At 40.2% G+C, this 23,946-nt stretch overlaps 1 protein-coding gene across 4 annotated transcripts in view; it reads right to left on the bottom strand.

Annotated features, from left to right (window-relative positions):
- Positions 1–23,480, bottom strand: part of LOC120532854 (protein NYNRIN-like) — a 31,686-nt gene extending 8,206 nt beyond the window's left edge. Inside the window, exons 1-2 of one of the 4 annotated variants that reach the window (XR_005634383.1) lie at positions 22,093–23,480; positions 3,124–3,390 (exon numbers count right to left, since the gene is read on the bottom strand). The gene's annotated coding sequence lies outside the window, so the exon portion shown is untranslated. Of the gene's footprint in view, positions 1–3,123; positions 3,391–16,498; positions 17,773–21,106; positions 21,892–22,092 lie in introns of those variants that run through there. The other 3 variants (XR_005634386.1, XR_005634387.1, XR_005634384.1) reach the window with 3 other exon arrangements.
- Between the last annotated feature and the right edge of the window lie 466 nt (positions 23,481–23,946).

Raw genomic sequence — 23,946 nt, 5'->3', positions numbered from 1 at the left:
GACTATGCCACTGTCATAACAAGAACACGAAAGAGCCACAAAAAGGTTTGGGGTAGCGGCCCTATATATTGTAATTGGTTGCAACACAGTAAAGCAACTGGTTTCATTGAACATAGGTGGAAAATGGTGGTATTCAAGGAGAGGCGGAGGAAGTGACATCATCAGGGTCGGAAGTGGAAGTGATATCTTCAGGGCCGGAACCGGAAGTGGTCATAGGATCTGGAACCAGAATGGTCATCATTGACATTGGAACTGGAAGTGACGTCATCAAGGCAAGGCGGAATTTCCCATAAATGGTCTGCAGGAGAAGAAGAGAAAGGTTTAACGCAGTCCTCTCCCCTCTGGTCCAGCACAGAATTTCCCTCATTTGAGCCCTTTAGCTGCCTTCCATGCGCACATGTGTGACACAGGTTTTCCAAGATTGGCTAAGGAAAGGTGAAGTTAGCCAGTGTATTTAGTTTTGGCTTTGTGGTATTAAACTTTTTAGATGTGAACTTTGACATTTTTTTAGTGTTTGTTTTAGCTTTGGTAAAAGAGCAAATTGATTTCAAGGTTACTAACTTGTATTGTTATTTTTTTTTTTTCTTTGATCTCTATTTCAGTCCATCTGGTCAGCAGAACATTAAGGCCTGCAGCCTTGGTAAGACCATGACAATAAATGTCGTTATTGAAGTGATCAAGAAATAAAATCAGTGTCAGGGATGCCGGGGCAACGACCCGGCCGGGATGCCTTGAGGGACCGGAGGAGGGTCTACGTGCGCCCTGGATCACGTGGGGGCCGCCATCCTGGTTGCTTTGGGGGCCACGGGCAGAGAGCTTTGAAGCTCCACCCTGTGGGGGCCTGTGGTCGCCGCCAGGGGGCGTTCCCGTGCCTTGGGAGCTCTGGACCTCAGCACTTCCGCCACACCAGGAAGTGCTCGGGGGAAGAAGAGTAGGGACACCCGGAGTGCTTCCGGGGATGCAGCCGGCACTTCCGCCACACAGGGGCGTGTCAGCGGGTGATTGCTGGAACCCACCTGGAGCACATCTGGGTGATAATAAAAGGGGCCGCCTCCCTTCATTCGGGGCGGAGAGGACTGAGCTTGCTAGAGGAGGCAAGGAGGCGGCCTGAAGTGGAAGAAAGGCATTGTTGTGGCCAGGACTTTGGGAACTTGTGGGGGTTTTTGTGGTGCACTTGTGTAACTTTATTGTAAATAAACGCGTTGTGGGTGAAATGAACGTGTCCACCTGTCCGGGCCAGTCTCCACATCAGATAGAAACTTTATTAATCCCAAAGGAAACTGCAGATGATATGTATTAAATATATTTAATTGGACTGCAGTATGTTTGCGTTTGTCCTTTGTTTGCAGCAGTTGAAATCAAATATGAACACTATGTTCTTCATGTTATGGAAATGTTCCTATCATATGTGTTAGTAGTTCATAACATTTCTTTACTCTATACTTGCTTATCATTAATTATTCCTGGTGTGTGTTCAATTTACTTATTTCTGAAGCTTTAACAAGCCTTATTACTACATTCACTATCACTGTGTCCCTGTTTTACTCCTGCCTTTCATCAGTTTCTATAAGGGTAGACTCTGGCTCCCTGAAACCTTATTTTGTATTAATAGGTGTCAAAAACATGATGGATGGATGCAGGGTCAGCTTGTCTTAATGAGTCACTGGGGAACGTGGACCCTTGGGATGCAGAATTAGCTTTGGCATAGCTGTTTTATAAAATTAGTCCCATTTTGATGCTGAGGCTTTGTCCCACCTGACATACTAGTAACATATTTTCTAGGTTAGAAAGAATTCCAGAGTTTTTTATATATAATACTAATATATGCAGAATTAAGCAAAAAAAATGATGTGTTTGTCTCTTTTTTGGTGCTGTGACCAATTATATGTTTCCACTGTGAGATTTAAAATTAACATTCATGCATACAGTGTGTGGCACTGTATTTATCATTTAAAACTGAATGATGATTCTTCAGTCTTGTCATTAATTTACTGCTGGAGAGAGATAACAGTATTTGAGTGACAATGATTTGTCTGTACATTTAGAAAAAGAAAACCAAAAGGTCTTTAGTGGGTAGCAATTCTGCTGAAAGGAAGGCAATACTGGAAACTGTTAACTTAAAAGGGTTCAATTTTAGCTTGGCTGATCCTACCCATAATTTTGGTGTTTGAAGCAAACTCAGTTGTCATATTTGGACAGTTACCAAAACCTGGTCTCTATGTTGAAAAATGATGGCTTTCTAATCTGCAGAACCTTGATTTACTAGTTCATTTGTTTCAATTACAGAATTGACTTTTGAAATGCTTTATTATAAGCCTGTTTAAAACTATGGATATTGGCTTTGCCAATAACACCCAGTAAGAGGCTGGGTGACAACCAAGAACAGATTGGTGACAAATGGAGAGGCAGTTGACAGCATGGAAAGATGGCAATAAGGGCAGGAAGGGGTAGCAGCTCCTCCTATATCTTCCATGAGGAAGAACCCAACAAAGCTATGGATCAATCCATAGAGGCTGCCCAAGGGGGGTAGGATGAGCACACCATCAAGATGGACCTGACAACGACCTTGGCAAATGGATTATCGACTACAATAAGTACATGCATCTACGGCAAGCTCTGCGAGAGTGAGTGTGGCCTGAAAATCTATCAAGTCAGAATAAAATGCTTGGCGCAGGGAAGTGTAGAGCAGTACACAGTATCTATTTCTGGTGAGACGCAGGAGGAGCCGGGCCAGGTGATATCCGACAGTGCCCAGAATCTCCAAATGCTTAGCTCTCCTGCTCTTACTCAGTAGCATCAGATTAAATGTCCTCCAGAACGGGCTGTGGCACCACTTTGATGAGAATGTAGCCAGAATCAACACAACAGCAAATGGGGATGTAGATAAACAACCCCAGACTTTGAAAACAATCAGTGTCAGCTTTATGGCGGAGAGGTTTGGTATTGAGGAGCGCAACTTTTAGGGCAGAAATACAGTAGTGGTCTTGCTTGTTGCAAGGAAGATGTAAACCTTTTTCTACAAAACACCCTGAGCAACCCCGCCAGAGAGCAAGAGCTGGAACCTCAGAGAGCCCTTCTGGATATATCAGCCCCAGTGGTGGAGTTCAACACTAAAGAACTCACCTGTAAGGAAGTCCAAGAGGTAATTACAGCAGCCAGAGCCAGCTCTGCTCCAGGACACAGTGGAATGCCCTGTACATCCCTGCCCAGAGCTCCTCAGAATCCTATGGAAGATGCCGCGAGTGATATGGCGAAGAGGGGCAGTAGGAGAACACTAGTGACAGGCAGAGGGAGTCTGGATATCCAAAGAAGAGAATTCAGCTATGCTGGAGCACTTCAGATCCATATTCTTTATCAATGTTGAGGGGAAGATCTTCTTTAGTATCCTATCTAGAAGGATGACAGATTTCCTCCTTAAGAATGGATATATTGACACCTCAGTACAGAAAGGCAGAATTTCTGGAGTTACAGGGTGCGTAGAACATATGGAAGTTGTGACCCAGCTGATCAGGCAAGCATGTGAAGGGAAGGGAGACCTGGTTGTGCTGTGGGTTGATATTGCTCAATACAGCTCAATACCCCACAAGCTGGTTGAAACTACTCTAGATTGATACCATGGACCTGGTAAGATCAAGGACCTCATCCTGAATTACTACAGGAACTTCAGGAATAGAGTCACAACTGGCAAACTAAAATCTGTCTGGTACCAGCTTGAGATCTCAGTTACTCTCTTTGCTCCTGCCATGAACATGATGGTCAAGGAAGCTGAGGCAGACATACTGAGCTACTTATCATCAACTGTCACATTTTCATTCATTGACATGGAAGACCTTTTGTTGCCTAACTTCTGCAGATGTCACTCAGCAAATGAGGTTCACACTTCTTGAACCACTTCCCTCTTCTCTGCCGTCATTGTTCTCAACCTTTCATCAGATAAATATTTTCTATGTATCTCTTTCATCCATAAACTCAGAATTTCTGGTTCTTTTCAGGATTGCTTTAGGTCTTTTTGTAATAAATAAGTCTGACTTTCAGCTCTTTGAGAATGATGATGGCAGGGTGTTGTTTTCTGTTGCTCACAAAACTGCCCAACTTTTCTGCTGCATTGTGGCATGGATTCAAAAACTTTTGACTTGGTGTACAGTTCCCTAGACAGCTCTACTCTTACCTTTTTTCATTTTCCTATAGCCTGCATGTTTAAAGTTGCTTATTCATTTGTTTATTTTACATTATCCATCCATCCTCTTCCGCTTATCCGGGTTTGGTCGCTGGGGCAGCAGCTTAAGCAGAGAGGCCCAGACTTCCCTCTCCCCGGCCACTTCTTCCAGCTCTTCCGGGAGAATCCCAAGGCGTTCCCAGGCCAGCCGGGAGACATAGTCCCTCCAGCGTGTCCTGGGTCTTCCCGGGCCTCCTCCCAGTTGGACTCACCAGGGAGGCATCCAGGAGGCATCCTGATCAGATGCATGAGCCACCTCATCTGACTCCTCTCGATACAGAGGAGTAGCAGCTCTACTCTGAGCCCCTCCCAGATGACTGAGCTTCTCACTCTATCTTTAAGGGAAAGCCCAGACACCCTGCGGAGGAAACTCCTTTCAGCCACTTGTATTCGCGATCTCGTTCTTTCGGTCACTACACATAGCTCATGACCATAGATGAGGGTATATTTATATTATTATTTTACGTTATAAAAATCCTTTTTTAGAGAGTATCACCACTGCCTCATAGATCAATGCCATGAAGTTGAGTCCTGTAACTGAATGATATGTGTAGAGTTTGCATGTTATCCCGGAGTTTGCATGGGTTTTTCTCCCGCATCCCCAAAGCCATGCTGGGTGGGTTAACTGGCAACTCAATACTGGCCCCTGTATGTGTGTGTGCATGTGGGTGTTTGTGTGTCTTGTTCAAGTTTCTTCTCTGCCTTGCTGCCATGGTGGCCAGGATAGGCTCTACTCCTATTTTTATTTCAGAAGTTTAAGATTGTGATGTCTTGTTTCTTTTTCAGTTTGACAAATTAATTTAAGAAAAAGAAATTTTTTCTCATCATAAAAATATAAATGTAACATCACAATTACATATTGTCAAATGTGTTTTCAGAATTTTTGTGAGGAGAGGAATGGACCAGAAGATGCCAAACGAGCACCAGAATCGATGAAATAAACGACCAGAACTGTAAAAGCAAGAAACACACAAAATCAAAACCAAAGGGCAATGCAGAATCAAAGTCGAGGAACAAAAAGGATTTTAGAAAACCTAACACTAGGGCCTTCTTGGATTGAAACCGAACTACAGCTAATTCTTTGAGAGTTTTGTTGAGAAAATTCACCAAGGGTTAACAAAGAATATGCAATATTTGAGTCATATCCAATGGTGCTGCTCAGAGCATCATGCAAACAACAAACAATATGTTAAATGAATACACTTTTTCAATTAACAAAAAATTCAAAACATGGAAATGAGATCCTGATCATAGAAAACTCTGAACTGAATAAAATGATACCTATAAAATTGCTCTAAACCACTACAAAATGTGAGAACAGTGTTTTACGGGGTCCGTTGTGAGGGCACAGGCTTGGTGTGTTGTGTGTTGTGGTTAGGGTAGGGGGTGGGGGTCCCAGTCCTCAATAGATACTCTCCCTGAAAGAACAAGAAGGAGGTTTATGAAGTGCAAAGACTTCACTTCTATTCAACCTCTAGCCTCGATAACATAAAAGGACAACACCAATTGGGAATGGATCATCATTTGCTTGACCACCTAACTATGATAAACTCTATTCATTTAAAACTATTCTTATTTATATCTTGCCATTGGCAGCTAAATAGAGTTTCTGGCTGGGACCACAACCCTTTGATGTAGTTAGTCCCCTGTTTTCTTCTTGATGTCCAGATATAATATATTGTATTATGTTGGTAATTATTGTTGTTCATCCAAATGATAATTTATACATTATTTTACATATTTTAGATTTCAAAGCAAATTATTAAGGTTCACCTGCACTGAGATCCATTATTTAATTACCACCATGTACGGGATGCTCTGTATTTAGTACTTTTGAAGTCTAACACTGAGGTGCCCTGATGTCACATGATCCTTTGAATGAAGAAGCAAACAGCCTTCGCTTGTCAGTAAAGAAAGGACACAGATTTACGTACCTGTTGTAATTGTTGGTATTAAGTGAACTGTCACACGTAGCCCCCAGCAAGTGGCTTCATGCTCTTGTGATACTCCCATGGCTTTGTCGAGGTGATGGGGCGAGACAGGAATTCAGCAGCTGCTGAGGCATAAGTGCATCTGTCACTCGGGGGAGGATGGATCTTTTCAAATGGAGCTCTCATTTTTACAAGCCTGGGAGGTATTGGCTCATGTGTGTTCACTGCAACCTTTAGCCGATCCTGTGAAAGCAACCCTCACTCGGACCACCATGCTCTCAGCTCTCAGGCAGGATTTGTGACAGTGGCAGCTAATAACAGGCGCATTACTTTATTTATTTATTATTCTGATAAATTAAGATGTCAGTCAGTGAGCTGGTTATCTTTGTGTCACAGGCACGTTCAACTTTTGCACAATGCGTAAAATGTTTGGTAACACTTTACTTTTGATCCTGCAAAAATATATATATATTACTTATTTGCTCTTATATAGCAAGACCTGACCAAAGTCGTGTTTTGAGTATAATGACACTTACAAAGCATCAGTAAAGAGGCTATTCATCTGTTCAATGTGACCTACTAAAATAACTACACATTAGAATGGTCAGACATGGCTTAAGTGAGACACATTTTTCTTGATATTACATATTTAAGGTGTTAAGGCCAGTGAATCATTCATGTTAACAAATAATTTTACCATCATGTCAATATGCCACATTATACAGAGATGATGTTTTATAAATGCTATGAAGGCCAAAAGAAGCCTTTGTTAAGACCTTGTTACATAAGAGGAAATGATTAATAGATGTATTTTTGCAGTACCTGAACTAAAGTGTTACCAAATATTTTCATTATAATAGCTTTCAGCTTTCCTGATTTTGTTGTTAGCCTGCCTAACATAATATAAGAATTGAGATTTCAGTCATTCAATCAGTACTTACTTATACAGCAACCACAATCTGTACAAGGAAATACCATACGTCATCTGTTTTTCTGAACTCACTTTATAAATTCAAAATTGCGTAGTCATTTCTGAAACTGTGCAATTACAAAAAGGTTAAAATAGGCAAAAACCTCACAGACTTTGGAAACTCTGCTTCTAAGATCAGCATCCTGGAGTTGTGTTATCTCTCTTGCAGACAGCGCTGGTATTTGGTGTGTATTTAAGGAAACAGCCAACTGAGGACCTGTAAGGTGTTTTGTCTCTCAAACCACAGACTCTGGTGTTCTTATCATTTTATGTGATTGTCCATCTCGTCCTTCTGCTTCTTTTCCTATCCCACTAAGACCCAGTTTGCCCATTTCTCTCTCAAGACAGTATTGCACACCTTTGTATAAAATGTTCTGTTTCTTGCCAATCTGTCACATGGAATAACTTTCACTTTACAAAACAACAGTAGGGAGATATGTTTCTTGTGAAAGCTGTTACATTTTCACTAGTTTTTAACCCAGAATTGGAATTTAGGCGATTTACTTTCTTTATTGAGCACAATAACAGGTTTCTCTAATAACCGATTAGCAAGTAAATTGAAGTATTAAGGATGAGCTAAGAGAGTTTATAATGTGGACTCTGGAGTAATGGGGCTTTGAAGTCATTAAAAGTAAAATAAAAAATAAATTATAAATCAGTTATTTCCAGCAATATTAATAATGTCTTGGCTAAATTTTTAAATCAATTTCATGTTACCTTGATAAAAAAGCATTCATTTTTACGAAAGAGCATGATGTTTTTTGGGGGATTCCAAACTATTGAAAGCTATTGTATTCTTGTTTGTAGTTCAATACAGTTAGGTCCATAAATATTTGGACAGAGACATATTTTTTCTAATTTTGGTTCTGTACATTACCACAATGAATTTTAAATGAAACAACTCAGATGCAGTTGAAGTGCAGACTTTCAGCTTTAAGTCAGTGGGTTGAACAAAAAGATTGCATAAAAATGTGAGGCAACTAAAGAATTTTTAACACAATCCCTTCATTTCAGGGGCTCAAAAGTAATTGGATAATTAAATAACTGGAAATAAAATGTTCATTTCTAATACTTGGTTGAAAACACTTTGCTGGCAATGACAGCCTGAAGTCTTGAACTCATGGACATCACCAGATGTTGTGTTTCCTCCTTTTTAATGCTCTGCCAGGCCTTTACTGCAGTGACTTTCAGTTGCTGTTTGTTTGTGGGCCTTTCTGTCTGAAGTTTAGTCTTCAACAACTGAAATGCATGCTCAATTGGGTTAAGATCTCCTTAAGGTGACTGACTTGGCCATTCAAGAATTTTCCACTTCCTTGCTTTAATAAACTCCTGGGTTGCTTTGGCTGTATGTTTTGGGTCATTGCCCATCTGTATCATGAAACACCGCCCAATCAATTTGACTGCATTTAGCTGGATTTGAGCAGACAGTATGTCTCTGAACACCTCAGAATTCATTCGGCTGCTTCTGTCCTGTGTCACATCACCAATAAACACAAGTGTCCCAGTGCCACTAGCAGCCATGCACGCCCAAGCCATCACACTGCCTCCACAGTGTTTTACAGATGATGTGGTATGCCTTGGATAATAAGCTGATCTACACCTTCTCCATACTTTTTTCTTGTCATCATTCTGATAGAGGTTAATCTTGGTTTCATCTGTCCAAAGAAAGTTTTTCCAGAACTCTGCTGGCTTTTTTAGATGTTCTTTAGCAAAGTCCAATCTAGCCTTTCTATTCTTGAGGCTTATGAGTGGCTTGCACCTTGCAGTGCACCCTTTGTATTTACTTTCATGCAGTATTCTCTTTATGGTAGACTTGGATATCAATACGCCTACCCCCTGGAGAGTGTTGTTCACTTGGTTGGCTGTTGTGAAGGGGTTTCTCTTCACCATGGAAATGATTCTGTGATCATCCACCACTGTTGTCTTCCGTGGACGTCCAGGTCTTTTTGCATTTCTGAGTTCACCAGCGCTTGCTTTCTTTCTCAGGATGTACCAAACTGTAGATTTTGCCACTCGTAATATTGTAGCAATTTCTCCAATGGGTTTTTTCAGTTTTTGCAGCTTAAGGATGGCTTCTTTCACCTGCATGAGAGCTCCTTTGACTGCATGTTGTCTGTTCACAGCAAAATCTTCCACATGCAAGCACCACACCTCAAATCAACTCCAGGGGCCTCATGTATAACGCCGTGCGTAGAACTCGCACTATAACATGGCGTAAGCACAAAAGCCGAAATGTGCTTACGCACAGAAAAATCCAGATGCAGGAATCTGTGCGTACTCCAACTTCCACGTTCTTCCACTACATAAATCCCGATCAGCGTGAAAACTAACGCTCGTGCACGTGCTTTATGTAACGCCCCAACTCCTCCCAGAATTACACCTGTTTGAATATGCAAATGAATATAAACCGCCCTTAAGCTCAGCCTTCTGTGAAAAGACAATGGGAAAAGCATGGGGGAAAATATAAGAATTTCAGCGAATACCAAGTGGAGGCAATGGAAAAACATACTATTTGTTCAAATAAACCATGGTATAATCAACAAAAGGAAGTTGATCGAGTGACATAGCGTGTCGGAGAAACTTAAAAGCTCACGTTCACAAAATCGCACAGTGCCGGAAATAAAAAAGAAGTCACATATCAAAGTCGCCGTGAAAAGAAGAGTTGTAGCCTACTGTCTGAGTGTCATATGAAAGCTTATCAGGGTACAGAGAAAAAAGGCACACGGTGGGGAAAAAGCACGAAATGTCAACTTCAATCTCGACATTTCCACTTTAATCACGTAGTTTATTTTGTCATTAAAGTAGAAAATCATAAACTTCATCTTAAAATCATTTAATTAACCAGTTTCTCAAATCACATTGTAATTAAAGTAGCATGTTAAATGCTTTGTTTTGTGTGTGATCTTCTATGTGCTCTATGTGTGTGAATCACTATGTGCTTCTTAAACAGGCTCTCTTCCTCCGACTGGACACAGAGTCCATTACATTTGTGATATTACAGCTCTCTGAATAACTAAAATACTGAGATGTATACGTGATATCATTTTCATGATGATATAAAGCTGGGTCAGGAAAATAAGGTGTAACCACACAGGAACGGTAGCATTGCTTTAACGCTGGGTGCCGCCAGTCTGCAAAACCGAGCAGAGAACTTGCGTACGACAAGGTATGAGGTACCGTGGAAAAGTGAGTGGCTTTATGCCAAGTGTAGGTTTTATACATCGTGATTTGAATGTGGAAAAGTTCTTACGCAACATTTCTGTGCGTACGCACCGTTTATACATGAGGCCCCTGGTCTTTTATCTGCTTAATTGATAATGACATAACGACGGACTTGCCCACACCTGCCCATGAAATAGCCTTTGAGTCAATTGTCCAATTACTTTTGAGCCCCTGAAATGAAGGGATTCTGTTAAAAAAATGCTTTAGTTGCCTCACATTTTTATACAATCTTTTTGCTCAATCCACTGAATTAAAGCTGAAAGTCTGCACTTGAACTGCATCTGAGTTGTTTCATTTAAAATTCATTGTGGTAATGTACAGAACCAAAATTAGAAAAAAGTTGTCTCTGTCCAAATATTTATGTATATGTATATATGTATAACAGAAAACCAGCCTTACATTTTTACACGAGTTTCACTTACCACAGATATTTCTCACTTATTTTAATGAACGTATACATAGCATAGTTTATAACTAGAGTAAGTAAACACTAACATGTTTTTCTTTATGTAACATTAACTTACTTCTCTGCGCATGTGGCTCAGGGTTTGACTGGTTGCACTTTGCGTGGTTTGCCTGTTCCTTATCAGCCAGCGCTGTTCTTCAGGTGCTCGGAATTTTTCTCACATTCTAATAACACGTTTGATTATTTGGCAGAGTTTATGAGAGCGGGCCATGCAGTGCATTAGCTTCTTGTTCAGGGTGGGATTCCTGCCTTGTACCTAGTGCTGCTGGGATAGGACCCAGCTCTGGGGGGGATCACTTAAGTTGGATAAAGTTGTTTCAACAAGGGCTGGCTTAATGAATCTTTTTTAAAGTATTTAATGATAACTATTAAAAATTTAAATTAAACATAGTGAATTATTTTGTACATATTATAACATTATCATCTAAAAAAGCCTTCAATATGTGTTGATTCATGTAGAGCTACATTTCTCATGTAAATGTCACTTGATACACAAAGCGTATCTTAATTACATATGTGCCTGAACTTGTTTTCTAAGTGTAAGCATGATGTAATAATTTTAGTTTTCATATGAATGTTTTTGAGGTACAGTATCTCACAAAAGTAAGTACACCTCTCCCATTTTTGTAAATATTTTATTATATATTTTTATTGGACAACACTGAAAATATGACACTTTGCTACAATGTAAAGTAGTCAGTGTACAGCTTGTATAAAAGTGTAAATTTGCTGTCCCTTCAAAATAACTCAACACACAGCCATTAATGTCTAAATCGCTGGCAACAAAAGTAAGTACACTCCTAAATTAAAAATGTCCTAATTGTGCTCAAAGTGTCAATATTTTGTGTGGCCACCATTATTTTCCAGCACTGCCTTAACCCTCTTGGGCATGGACTTCACTAGAGCGTCACAGGTTGCCACTGGAATCCTCTTCCACTCCTCCATGACGACAGCACAGAGCTGGTGGATGTTAGAGACCTTGCACTCCTCCACCTTCCGTTTGAGGATGCCCCACAGATGCTCAATAGGGTTTAGGTCCAGCACCTTTACCCTCAGTTTCTTTAGCAAGGCAGTGGTCATCTTGGTGGTGTGTTTTGGGTAGTTATCATGTTGGAATACTGCCCTGCAGCCCAGTTTTCGAAGGGAGGGGATCATGCTCTGCTTCAGTATGTCACAGTACATGTTGGCCTTCATGGTTCCCTCAATGAACTGTAGCTCCCCAGTGCCGGCAGCACTCATGCCGCCCCAAAACATGACACTCCCACCACCATGCTTGACTGTAGTCAAGACACACTGGTCTTTGTATTCCTCACCTGATTGCCACCACACATGCTTGACACCATCTGAACCAAATAAGTTTATCTTGGTCTCATCAGACAACAGGACATGGTTCCAGTAATCCATGTCCTTAGTCTGCTTGTCTTCAGCAAACTGTTTGTGGGCTTTCTTGTGCATCATCTTTAGAAGAGGGTTCCTTCTGGGACGACAGCCATGCAAACCAATTTGATGCAGTGTGCGGCTTATGGTCTAAGCACTGGCAGGCTGACCCTCCACCCCTTCAACCTCTGCAGCTATGCTGGCAGCACTCATACATCTATTTTCAAAAGACAACCTCTGGATATGACGCTGAGCACGTGTACTCAGCTTCTTTGGTTGACCATGGTCAGGCCTGTTCTGAGTGGAACTTGTCCTGTTAAACCATTGTATGGTCTTGGCCACCGTGCTGCAGCTCAGTTTCAGGGTGTTAGCAATCTTCTTATAGCCTAGGCCATCTTTATGTAGAGCAACAATTCTTTTTTTCAGATCCTCAGAGAGTTCTTTGCCATGAGGTGCCATGTTGAACTTCCAGTGACCAGTCTGAGAGAGTGTGAGAGCAATAACATCAAATTTAACAAACCTGCTCCCCATTCACACCTGAGACCTTGTAACACTAATGAGTCACATGACACCGGGGAGGGAAAGTGGCTAATTAGGCACAATTTGGACATTTTCCACTTAGGGATATACTCACTTTTGTTGCCAGCGGTTTAGACATTAATGGCTGTGTGTTGAGTTATTTTGAGGGGACAGCAAATTTACACTGTTATACAAACTGTACACTGACTACTTTACATTGTATCAAAGTGTCATATCTTCAGTGTTGTCCCATGAAAAGATATAATAAAATATTTACAGAAATGTGAGGGTGCTTTTGTGAGATACTGTATTTTGGCGTTTGGAGTGCATATCACATTTCTGTTGTTTATTTTTATTCTGATCTTGATTTGAAAGGTTACTTTTGGCTAATGTCTTTTACTATTTGTATAATACCTTTGAAAGCACCATGTGACTTTGATCATTGTATAAATGATGTCACAGTGGTGGCGCTATAAATATGTGACAGTGTCAGTATTTAATATCCCTTAGTGGATAAAACAATATCCATTTTAGTGTAGTTAGCTTAGTATCATGTCAGCACTGGTGCTGGGCTGGTTTTTGGTTTCCTGACTCTCTTAGGTGCTTGACTTGATTTTTGTCTCACCCTTTGTCTTGTCTATTCTTGGTTCATTCTGATTTCCTGGTGATGAGTTTGTTTCTCACACCCAAGTACATTTTGTTTCCAGTATCATCTCCTAAATTTTTGCTACATGTGGTAATCCTCAAACAATTTCTTTGTCCCTTAACACATGGCAGATTGCCTCCCCACCTGAACCTTGAGTCCTGCCTAGAGTGTGAAGGCTCTCCCAGTAAGATGTCAGCTAGGAAGGTTTTTAAACTCTTCCAGGGCAGAGCCTGACTCTTCTCACCTTACATGGATGGACGTTTTCTGCATAGTTCAATGAATTAGTTCTGCTACATAAAGTCTGAATCATGGGCGGCACGGTGGTGCAGTGGTAGCGCTGCTGCCTCACAGTTAGGAGACCTGGGTTCGCTCCCCGGGCCCTCCCTGCGTGGAGTTTGCATGTTCTCACTGTGTCTGCGTGTGTTTCCTCCCACAGTCCAAAGACATGCAGGTTAGGTGGATTGGCGATTCTAAATTGGCCCGTTTGTGTGTGTCCTGCGGTGGGCTGGCACCCTGCCCGGAATTGGTTGCTGGGATTGGCTCCAGGTGACCCTGTGTTCGGATTCAGTGGGTTGGAAAATGGATGGAAGTCTGAATCATTGTAGTCATATTTCCATGTGTACAGAGTTCTGTGAAATTCTTACTTGCCTGCAACACATTACTACTCTCTGGCACCATGATAAATAGGAATGGATTAAAAGATTTAACTTTACATTCTAATATTTAACACATTTTATACATGTATTTTGGTATGTTTTCAGTTTTTTTTACCATGAGGATTCCACTTTAAGGTTTTTTATTCAGTTTGTATTGTTTTCACACAGCTTATTATTGTTCAGTTTTCTTTGTTTATATGACACTTGGATGCATCATGTGACTGAGAGTAACATCACAGATATGACAATATAAATATGGTGGTGGATACACATTATCTCAGTGTTCTCTCTTGTGTAGTGAGCTTTACTTCTAAGTAGGCCACATCATCAGGTTGCTTTTGGTTTTGACATTTTTTTTATTTCAACTCTCTGCCTACATACTGTATATCTTCTAGACAATGGGCAGGCCATCATTCCTAGTGACAACAAGACATTGAAAGCACAGAGCAGGATAACAGAAAAACAAATCCTAAGCATCATGCACCAATGTGTATTTCTAATTTCTAATAATCACTAATTAAAATAAATACTTTTCAGGTATTTTTAAAGTGTAGTGTTGAAATACTTGGGGTATTTAGGTCTATTCATGGCTATAGTTCTCCTAGCTTTGCAGTCTTTTGATGGCTGTGACTGGTCGTCGTCTCGGCTATTAGATTACAATGATCAAACATGAGACACAGCCCAAAGGCTCACAGGCCACTTTGCTGGGTTTAGCTGCTTTGGCAACCAGAACAAGGTCTCTTCATGCATTTAGTAAATTGACTTCAGAATGGCAGGCTGAATAAACACCTGATGTGTCAGGCATGGTGGACAAAAGGAAGGGTCACAGGATACAAAGACAGGTCCTCTGGGATGGATCTGAGACAATTAGCATGAAAGTGACAGAAGAAGGTCAGGTAATTTTGGGAAAGTTCTTCTAATTGCCTTGGCTGAAGCGGTATAAGTAAATATCCAGAAAATAACTCTTTAGAAATGAAAGAAGGTGGACGCAGTGGGGGAATTGGCCTACTACAAGAGTGGGCAGTGTTGGTCCTGGAGGGCCACAGTGACTGCAGGTTTTTTTTACTCCAGCCCAGTTTCTTCATGAGAAGTCAATAATTGCTGATGAAGCACTTATTGCTCAAGTGACATTTTGGTGCTATACTTGCTAAGGTTCCCCAACCTTAATCGCTTATTTCAGTCTTAAACTGCTGCATTCACTGTTTTAATGGCTTCTTATTAGCAATAAGATGTAAATGACAGTGGAGCGAGCAGTTCTCTATCTAGATTGTTTCCATTTACACCTGTGTGGATTCATCCTGCTCTCTGCAGTTTAAAAAGTCATCATCCCTTTTAATTTTCTTATACTTGAGCTTTGATCAATTAAAAATATCACCCTGTATTGTACCCTGTGCTTTCTAGATATTCTCTGGACACTACAACACTAAATTGGACTAAATGTTTTTCATAATGAATGTTATTATTTTCATTGAATAATATATTAGTGGTTTTTACAGCCTATTAAATAAGACTTGTAATGTTTAACTTGTGTGATGTGTTAATATAGGATTGATTAGATATAATGTAGTGTCAGGGATGCCAGGGGCAACGACCCTGCCGGGACGCCGTGAGGGACCGGAAGAGGGTCAGAGCCCACCCTGGATCACGTGGGGGTTGCCTTCCTAGTTGCTCTGGGGGCCACGGGTACAGGGCATGGAAGCTCCACCCTGTCGGGACCCGTGGTCACCGCCAGGAGGCGCCCCAATGTCTTGGGGACTTGTTACCCCAGCACTTCTGCCACACCAGGAAGTGCTGGGGGGAAGAATTAGGACAGCGACCGGAGAGCAGCTGGGAGGACAGCCGGCACTTCCGCCACGCTGGGGCGTGGCCAGAGGAGGGATGCCGGGAACACCTGGGGCTCATCCGGGGACTGTTTAAAAGGGGCCGTCTCCATTCATTCAGCGCTGGAGTCGGGTGGAAGGAGGACAAGGCAGAAGAGAGTGTGGAGGCGGCCTGAATTTAAGGCATTGCGTGGCCAGGATTGTGTTTGGGGTTTGTGCACTAACGTGACTGTGCCTGAGTGACATAATTATTGTAAATATTGTAAATAATAAACGTGTGGTGGTGATTAAGAACATGTCCGCCTGTCTGTGTCCGGGTTGGCTCCACAGTAGTTTTTAAGAAAACAGAATAGACTGCAAATGTAGATATTATTAGAAAAAGCTAAAGAACTTAATATGGCTGGATCAGTATGTGTTTTTAGGGGAAAAGCACTCTCAGGGCTTATGGGATTTATGCAAATAGACTGATGATAGGCTGATTGGATGTATGCAAATGTAAAAAGAAAATACTAATGTAGTGCTATAACTATTAGACAGGTGAAGCTTAAAGCTCAGATAAAATAGCTAGTGTCTGTGTGTGCTTGTAAGAAGGCATAACACTGCCAATGATGGCCATTAAAATGGAATATCATTGTCAAACCCCAGCTAGTAATAAGGACAAGCACTGAATCTCTATAAAATAAAAGATTTATTCTTTACTAAAAAAAGATTCCAATGTCAATGACGGTCCATAAAACACAAAGCCGAAAAGGGTACAATCCCAGGGGCCAGAGTCCTAATACAGAATTTGAAAGCAAGGTCAAAATACAGAAAAATCACAAGGCATAAAGAAAACATACAAAAACACAAGAACTCGCCACTCCAGACTGTTCAAAAGGAACTGCCAAGAGTTGTGGAAGACCCTCCAAATTTATAGGGTGGAGTTCAGCTCCTGGCAGTGATTGGCAGGCACATACCAAAGGTAGCCTGTATATATAGACAAAACCAAACTAAAAAATATGCACATAAACATAAAGAGACGTAAAACATGAATTTACAGGGTATACCCCAGCCAGGGAAGGAACCCTGGCTTAGACATGGCAAAATTAGGGTTAAAACCATACTGGAATTCAAAAGGAGACACGCATAGTGCAGAGGGATGTAGCACATTATTGTCAAACTCTGCTAAGGGTAACAATGATATCCAACCCTCCCAACCTATTGTATGTTGACAGAACATCACAAGAACTTCTCAATTTCCTGATTAACACTCTCTGTCTGTCTATTTGCTTGTGGATGATAACTCGAGAGCAGAAAGAATGAACATACCACCTTGGTGCAGAAAAAAACTGAGACGCAAACTGAGGCCCCCTAGCTGAAGGGCATTTCATCTTGTTCACCAACAAAATAAGAATCTGAAGAGACTAAATTAACGCCTATCATGGGCAGTTTTTTATGAAAAAAAAAATAATAATAAACATAATCAGATTTGTAGTGACATGAATAGCAAATTTCATAATAAGTACAATAATCACTAACATTCCACTTTTCCTGAGTTGCATATAAATAGTGATGAGCCTGCAGTTTCTACAAAATTGAATTTGTAGTGAGACTCTTTTACTTTGTAAAACAAATTTGTGAAACAGATGTTGTTTTGCAACAAGTGAATTTTGCGCAATTGATGAACAAAGAAAAGTGTTTAATTCTTCCCTGGAAATGCTTTCATGCATTAAATATGCATTCTTCTACCTGTTATTTCGTATAAAAATAAAATTTTCTAGTGAAAACAAAACCAAGGGACTCATGTGTGGGCAATTTCTTGAGTTGTCAGACATGAATTGTGGTTGTTATGGAAGTGCAATGCCCGTCTTCCAAATCACGATCTTGCCGATTGCAGTCTTAAAATACTTTGGGGACAGAGACCATGCTCGGTACATTCCTCCACTTGCACTGTGCATATCCAGCTTATTCTGCAGGAATTAGGAACAAGTAGGTTAGTTGCTTAGTAACAGCAAGGAGTGTATTCCTGAGGAGAAAACACAATAATATGCATAATGGTGAATTTTCATGTAGAAAATATGAGGCATATCATGTTTTTAAAAAATAAACTCAGCCCATCCAGTGTGTGGTCATGAGGACCATAAAGCAGAATTATTTTACAGGATACTGCAGAATTTCTGCATTACACAAGTAAACACAAAATGAACTTAGGAAGGAATATTCAGTTTTTTCCCAAACCATAAACCTTTAAACCACAGGTGTCAAACTCCAGGCCTGGAGGGCCGCAGTGGGTGCAGGTTTTCTTTCTAACCCTTTTCCTAGTCAGTGTCCAGTTTTCACTGCTAATTAACTTCTTTTCCCTCTATTTTAATAGCCCTGTTTTTAAGGATTAAGTCTTCTGAATTGATTCTTTTCTTCATTAAATGACAGCCAAACAGAAATGAGAAATGAAATGTGCCAACAGATGACCAGCTAAATTGGGGCTTCAAACTCCAACCAGATCCTTAATAAGAAGCTGATTCTTGCTGTTAATTAAACCCGTTATTCAATTCCATGGCTTGTTGCTGCTCTCTTTCTGCCACAGCAGACATTTCCAAACTGTTAATATTCTGCTTTTTTCTAAGAACACCTAAAATGTTTTGGTAATCTGAAGGATCAACCTTACTAAGACCTTCATCTTTATTTTCAGATTTAGTTTGGTACAGGTGAGCTGGTCATGTCCTGCTTGTTTTATGTCTCATTACTGTCCGGCTGCTAATTAAGGAAAAAACAACTAAGGGACCTGAGTCAAGCTAATTAAAGCTAAGGCTAAAGAAGTTAATCAGCATCAAAAACTGGTCATGAATTAAGCAGATGGTTAGAATGAAAACCTGCAACCACTGTGGCCCTCCAGGACTGGAGTTCGACACCCCTGCTTTAAACTCTAACCTCAAAAAAGCCCTTTCAGTGAATTTTGTCTGTGTATGTACAGTTGTGCTTGAAAGTTTGTGAACCCTTTAGAATTTTCTGTATTTCTGCATAAATATGACCTAAAACATCATCAGATTTTCACCCAAGTCCTAAAAGTAGATAAAGAGAAACCAGTTAAACAAATGAGACAAAAATATTATACTTGGTCATCTATTTATTAAGGAAAATGATCAAATATTACATATTTGTGAGTGGCAAAAGTATGTGAACCTTTGCTTTCAATATCTGGTGTGACCCCACTTTGCAGTAATAACTGCAACTAAACGTTTCCGGTAACTTTTGATCATTCCTGTACACCGGCTTGGAGGAATTTTAGCCCATTCCTCCGTACAGAACAGCTTCAACTCTGGGATGTTGGTGGATTTCCTCACATTAACTGCTCGCTTCAGGTCCTTCCACAACATTTCGATTGGATTAAGGTCAGGAGTTTGACTTGGCCATTCTAAAACATTAACTTTATTCCTCTTTAACCATTCTTTGGTAGAACGACTTGTGTCCTTAGGGTCGCTGTCTTGCTGCATGACCCACCTTCTGTTGTGATTCAGTTCATGGACAGACGTCCTGACATTTTCCTTTAGAATTCTCTGATATAATTCAGAATTCATTGTTCCATCAATGAAGGTAAGCCTGGCCCAGATGCAGCAAAACAGGCCCAAACCATGATACTACCACCACCATGTTTCACAGATGGGATAAGGTTCTTACGTTGGAATGCAGGGTTTTCCTTTCTCTAAACATAAAGCTTTTCATTTAAACCAAAAAGTTCTATTTTGGTCTCATCCGCCCACAAAACATTTTTCCAATAGCCTTCTGGTTTGTCCATGTGATCTTTAGCAAACTGCAGACGAACAGCAATGTTTTTTTTGGAGAGCCGTGTTTTTTTCCTTGCAACCCTGCCATGCACACCATTGTTGTTCAGTGCTCTCCTGATGGTGGACTCATGAACATGAACATCAGCCAATGTGAGAGAGGCCTTCAGTTGCTTAGAAGTTACCCTGGGGCCCTTTGTGACCTCGCCGACTATTACGCGCCTTGCTCTTGGAGTGATCTTTGTTGGTCGACCACTCCTGGGGAGGGTAACAATGGTCTTGAATTTCCTCCATTTGTACACAATCTGTCTGACTGTGGATTGGTGGAGTCCAAACTCTTTAGAGATGGTTTTGTAACCTTTTCCAGCCTGATGAGCATTAATAACTCTTTTTCTGAGGTCCTCAGAAATCTCCTTTGTTCGTGCCATGATACACTTCCACAAACATGTGTTGTGAAGAGCAGACTTTGATAGATCCCTGTTCTTTAAATAACACAGGGTGCCCACTCACACCTGATTGTCATCCCATTGATTGAAAACACCCGACTCGAATTTCACCTTCAAACTAACTGCTAATCCTAGAGGGTCACATACTTTTGCCACTCACAAATATGTCACATTTGATCATTTTGCTCAATAAATAAATGACCAAGTATAATATTTATGTCTCATTTGTTTAACTGGTTTCTCTTTATCTACTTTTAGGACTTGAGTGAAAATCTGATAATGTTTTAGGTCATATTTATGCAGAAATACAGAAAATTCTAAAGGGTTCACAAACTTTCAAGCACAACTGTGTATGTGTGTGTAGAGAGTCTTGCATTTGGCAATCATGAAATTCAAGGCATACTTTTTGGCAAACTACATAAAATGGTATGTGAAAGGAAATTCTGCTGTTTTCTTCATCGCTATCATGACATCATAAAGCACATGGAAAAAAAAAAATACTAAGTAGTCATTTCACCTAAAATAGCCATAGTGATGTGATTAGTGATGTGCAAAACGATTCTTTTTAGTGATTCAATTTATTTCGTGCAGTTCACCAAAATGATTCAAATCTTTGAATCACTGAATTCTTCACTTCAAAAACAATAAGTTATATTCTAGTTTAAAACCACCAAACAATATAAACAAGCAACAAGCATAAGCAAGCAACAAAATAAGTAGTTTACACATAATAAGAATAATCCATCCATCCATTATCCAACCCGCTATATCCTAACTACAGGGTCACGGGGGTCTGCTGGAGCCAATCCTAGCCAACACAGGGCGCAAGGCAGGAAACAAACCCTGGGCAGGGCGCCAGCCCACCGCAGCATAATAATAATACTCTATTGAATTCTGACAATAAATACAATTTCAACAATAAATAAAAAAACAATCATACAATAATAATAATAATTTTTATTGAACTTGATAATAAATAAAATTTCATCAATAAATAGAAAAAAACCAATTGTATAATTAGAGCATTAGAATAGTGCACACATCATGATAAAACTTTCTTATGCAATCTCCCATACATATGTCATCAGTTTGCTGCCACTGAGATTCAATGTACTTCTAGTCTTTTGTCTGCATTTCCTTCCTCCATTCAGTGCACAAACTGATTCTTTTGGTGAACTAGTTCAGCGTATTGTACTGTGAATCTCTTGTCTGCAGTTTGTGAACAAACTTGCAATGGTTATCCAGATTAGTAGGGGGTCTGGTTCATTCAGTTAGCCAGTGTATGTACTGCGGTGGTTATAGTCACTCAGTCACAGTGAACTGAACAATGGGAGGTGCTTGGTGTCACCTACCAAGTCAGTCATTGGCATTTGTCGTCATGACCATTTTGCTGAAACAGTTTACTGATAGGCTCTTTCCCCGAAGAAAGCTGCCATTTAAGTGAAGGTAAGAATATAAAACACAGCATTCACTGCACATGCCTCAAAAAGATTAATTCTTTAATGACATTGTACCAGTACATTAATTCAGAGAGGAAGACAAATACAAAAGAAGTTTGTTTGTTCATTGCACATCACTAGATGTCCATCCATCCATTGTCTAACCCGCTGAATCCGAATACAGGGTCACGGGGGTCTGCTGGAGCCAATCCCAGCCAACACAGGGCACAAGGCAGGAACCAATCCTGGGCAGGGTGCCAACCCACCGTAGATCACTAGATGTGATGCCTTCAAAAAAAGCTAGGGAAGCAGCCTGACTCCCACCTGTCAGCCCATAGGAGGTGCATCAAAAGGCATCCTTCCTTCCACTTGTTGGGCTGGCTCACCATCACCCCTTTCTTAGTATAAGGCAAGGCAGCAACAATCTTTATAAAAAGAGAATTTATTAGCAAAAAAAAAAAAATACTCATATGGAGTAAAAATATTAATATGGAGTCAAAAGGATTTTCTTAAACAGCAAAGCACAGTAAGACCAATACAAAATTGTTAAGTTGTAACCCAAAAAACCAAACACAATTAAACCATAAACCAGAGAACCAGGCAAAGAAATAGCAATTCTGACTCACCTAACTCCAAAGTGCACACCATGTACCATTCCATGAGCTGTAAGGGGACTGGGTGTAGTCCCTCAATGGAGACTGACAGGTGGCCTTGCCTCTTAAGGGAACCACTCACAAAACACAAGGGACATGGCAGAAGGTGAATCCACACATAGAAACCAAACAATGAACAAAACTGATAAAAAAATACATTATTTGTATAATTAACATAAATAATAACAGTATCATAATAACCAACTAATCAAAAATAAACAAGAAGGACATAAAGGAATTTAAACATGAGGCAGGATAGTGACCATGGCATAAACATAACAGTAGGACCTTCAAATCTTAACATTATGTTATTTTGAACTATTTAGGTGAATAGGATAAACAAGCTTGTTCTAATCTAAAAGAGACATGCTGAGACAAACTTTGAAGTGTGAAGTGGATTCATGGGTAGAGAGGCAGGTTTAAAGGTATATTACATGAAAAGCATGACAAGTTACCCTAAAAGTCAGAAATATTAGGATTAAGACATCTGGTGAATAAAAAGCTAAGAAAAGTTTTGCAAAAGAAAAAATAAAAAGCATCTGTATAACACGTATTAGACAATTAAAAAGAGTGAGTGAGTGATTGTTCTCTCAATATTTTAGCAAAAAAAAAATTGTCCAGGATGGGTGAAATTTAATAAAGAGAAATGAAGAAATGATAATAGCAGAGAGAGAGGTGCTACAAGGATTAAAAAGGCTAAAATCAATTAAATCAGCTGAGTACTTGTGAAAATACATTTATAAACCTAGAACATACTTTTCAGAAATCGATTAAACTAGGAAAATGTCTAAATACTGGAAGGTAACAAATGATTTCTCATTGTTAAAAAGGTGATAGGCCAATCATATCAATTACACATCTGTAAGCTTACAGTGTATTACAGGTACATTAATAAAAGTAGTTATTAAAGAAAAAGATTAAACAACACATCTTAAGTATGGTTGTAACAATAAACAATAAACACATTTTAGACAGGAGAGACTGTAGTGATTTCACTAATAAGCTCATTTTCAGGGCTGAACAATTTTTTTTATTAGAGGAGTGAATGTAATATTATTATTTACTTTGATAAGCTACCATACGAGAGGCTAGAGATGAAACTTAAAGATGCAAGAGACCTAGAGGCACTCTGTACATGGAACAAAAAGTGGCCTAATCAGCTTTGTTCACATGTGGATGGTCTTATCAGTCCCATTCAGTGTGACCCGACATTTGCACGATAGACATACTGTATGCTCGCCGACAAAATAGCGCGATTAAAACACCGACAAAATCGCGACGACAAAATCTCGAAAGTTTCATTAAACACGAATTACTAGTTTAAAGCATATATAATAATGTTTATTTTAGAAGTCAATATTATGAGAGGCGGCATGCCATCAGCACGGCACGCAGATAGTCCTTAAGATCACGCCCTGCAAATGTAGGAAGAATTGCAGCAAGGGCGTCCCACTCCCTTGGCCTCTCTCGCGATTTTGTCGTGGCGATTCTGTCGGCGCGCATTTGTCGAAAACCAGTTAGCGGGTTTGTCAGCGCTCATTTGCCAGTCGCGGTTTTGTCGGGGCGCATACGTCTATCGCGCTTTTGTCAGTGAACCCCTTTCAGAGGTGCAGATGGGGGATGAGGGGTGGTGTTTGAGTTTGAACCTTCTCCCTGAAATATATTTTATGACTGTTCCAACTGAGTGATTAGAGATGGAACTATGATACATACACTTTCTCATCCCCCAATATAAATTCTTAGTTATGCCCTGGTTCTAATCAGGTTAGGATGGTGTGTCCAAAGTGGATCAAATTGGTGCATTTATATGTATGCACTTTTATAAAA

This window comes from Polypterus senegalus, chromosome 7 (assembly GCF_016835505.1).
Source record: "Polypterus senegalus isolate Bchr_013 chromosome 7, ASM1683550v1, whole genome shotgun sequence".
NCBI lineage: Eukaryota > Metazoa > Chordata > Cladistia > Polypteriformes > Polypteridae > Polypterus > Polypterus senegalus.
Note: the sequence above shows the minus strand (reverse complement) of the source record. Positions and strands in the feature narration are given on the sequence as shown.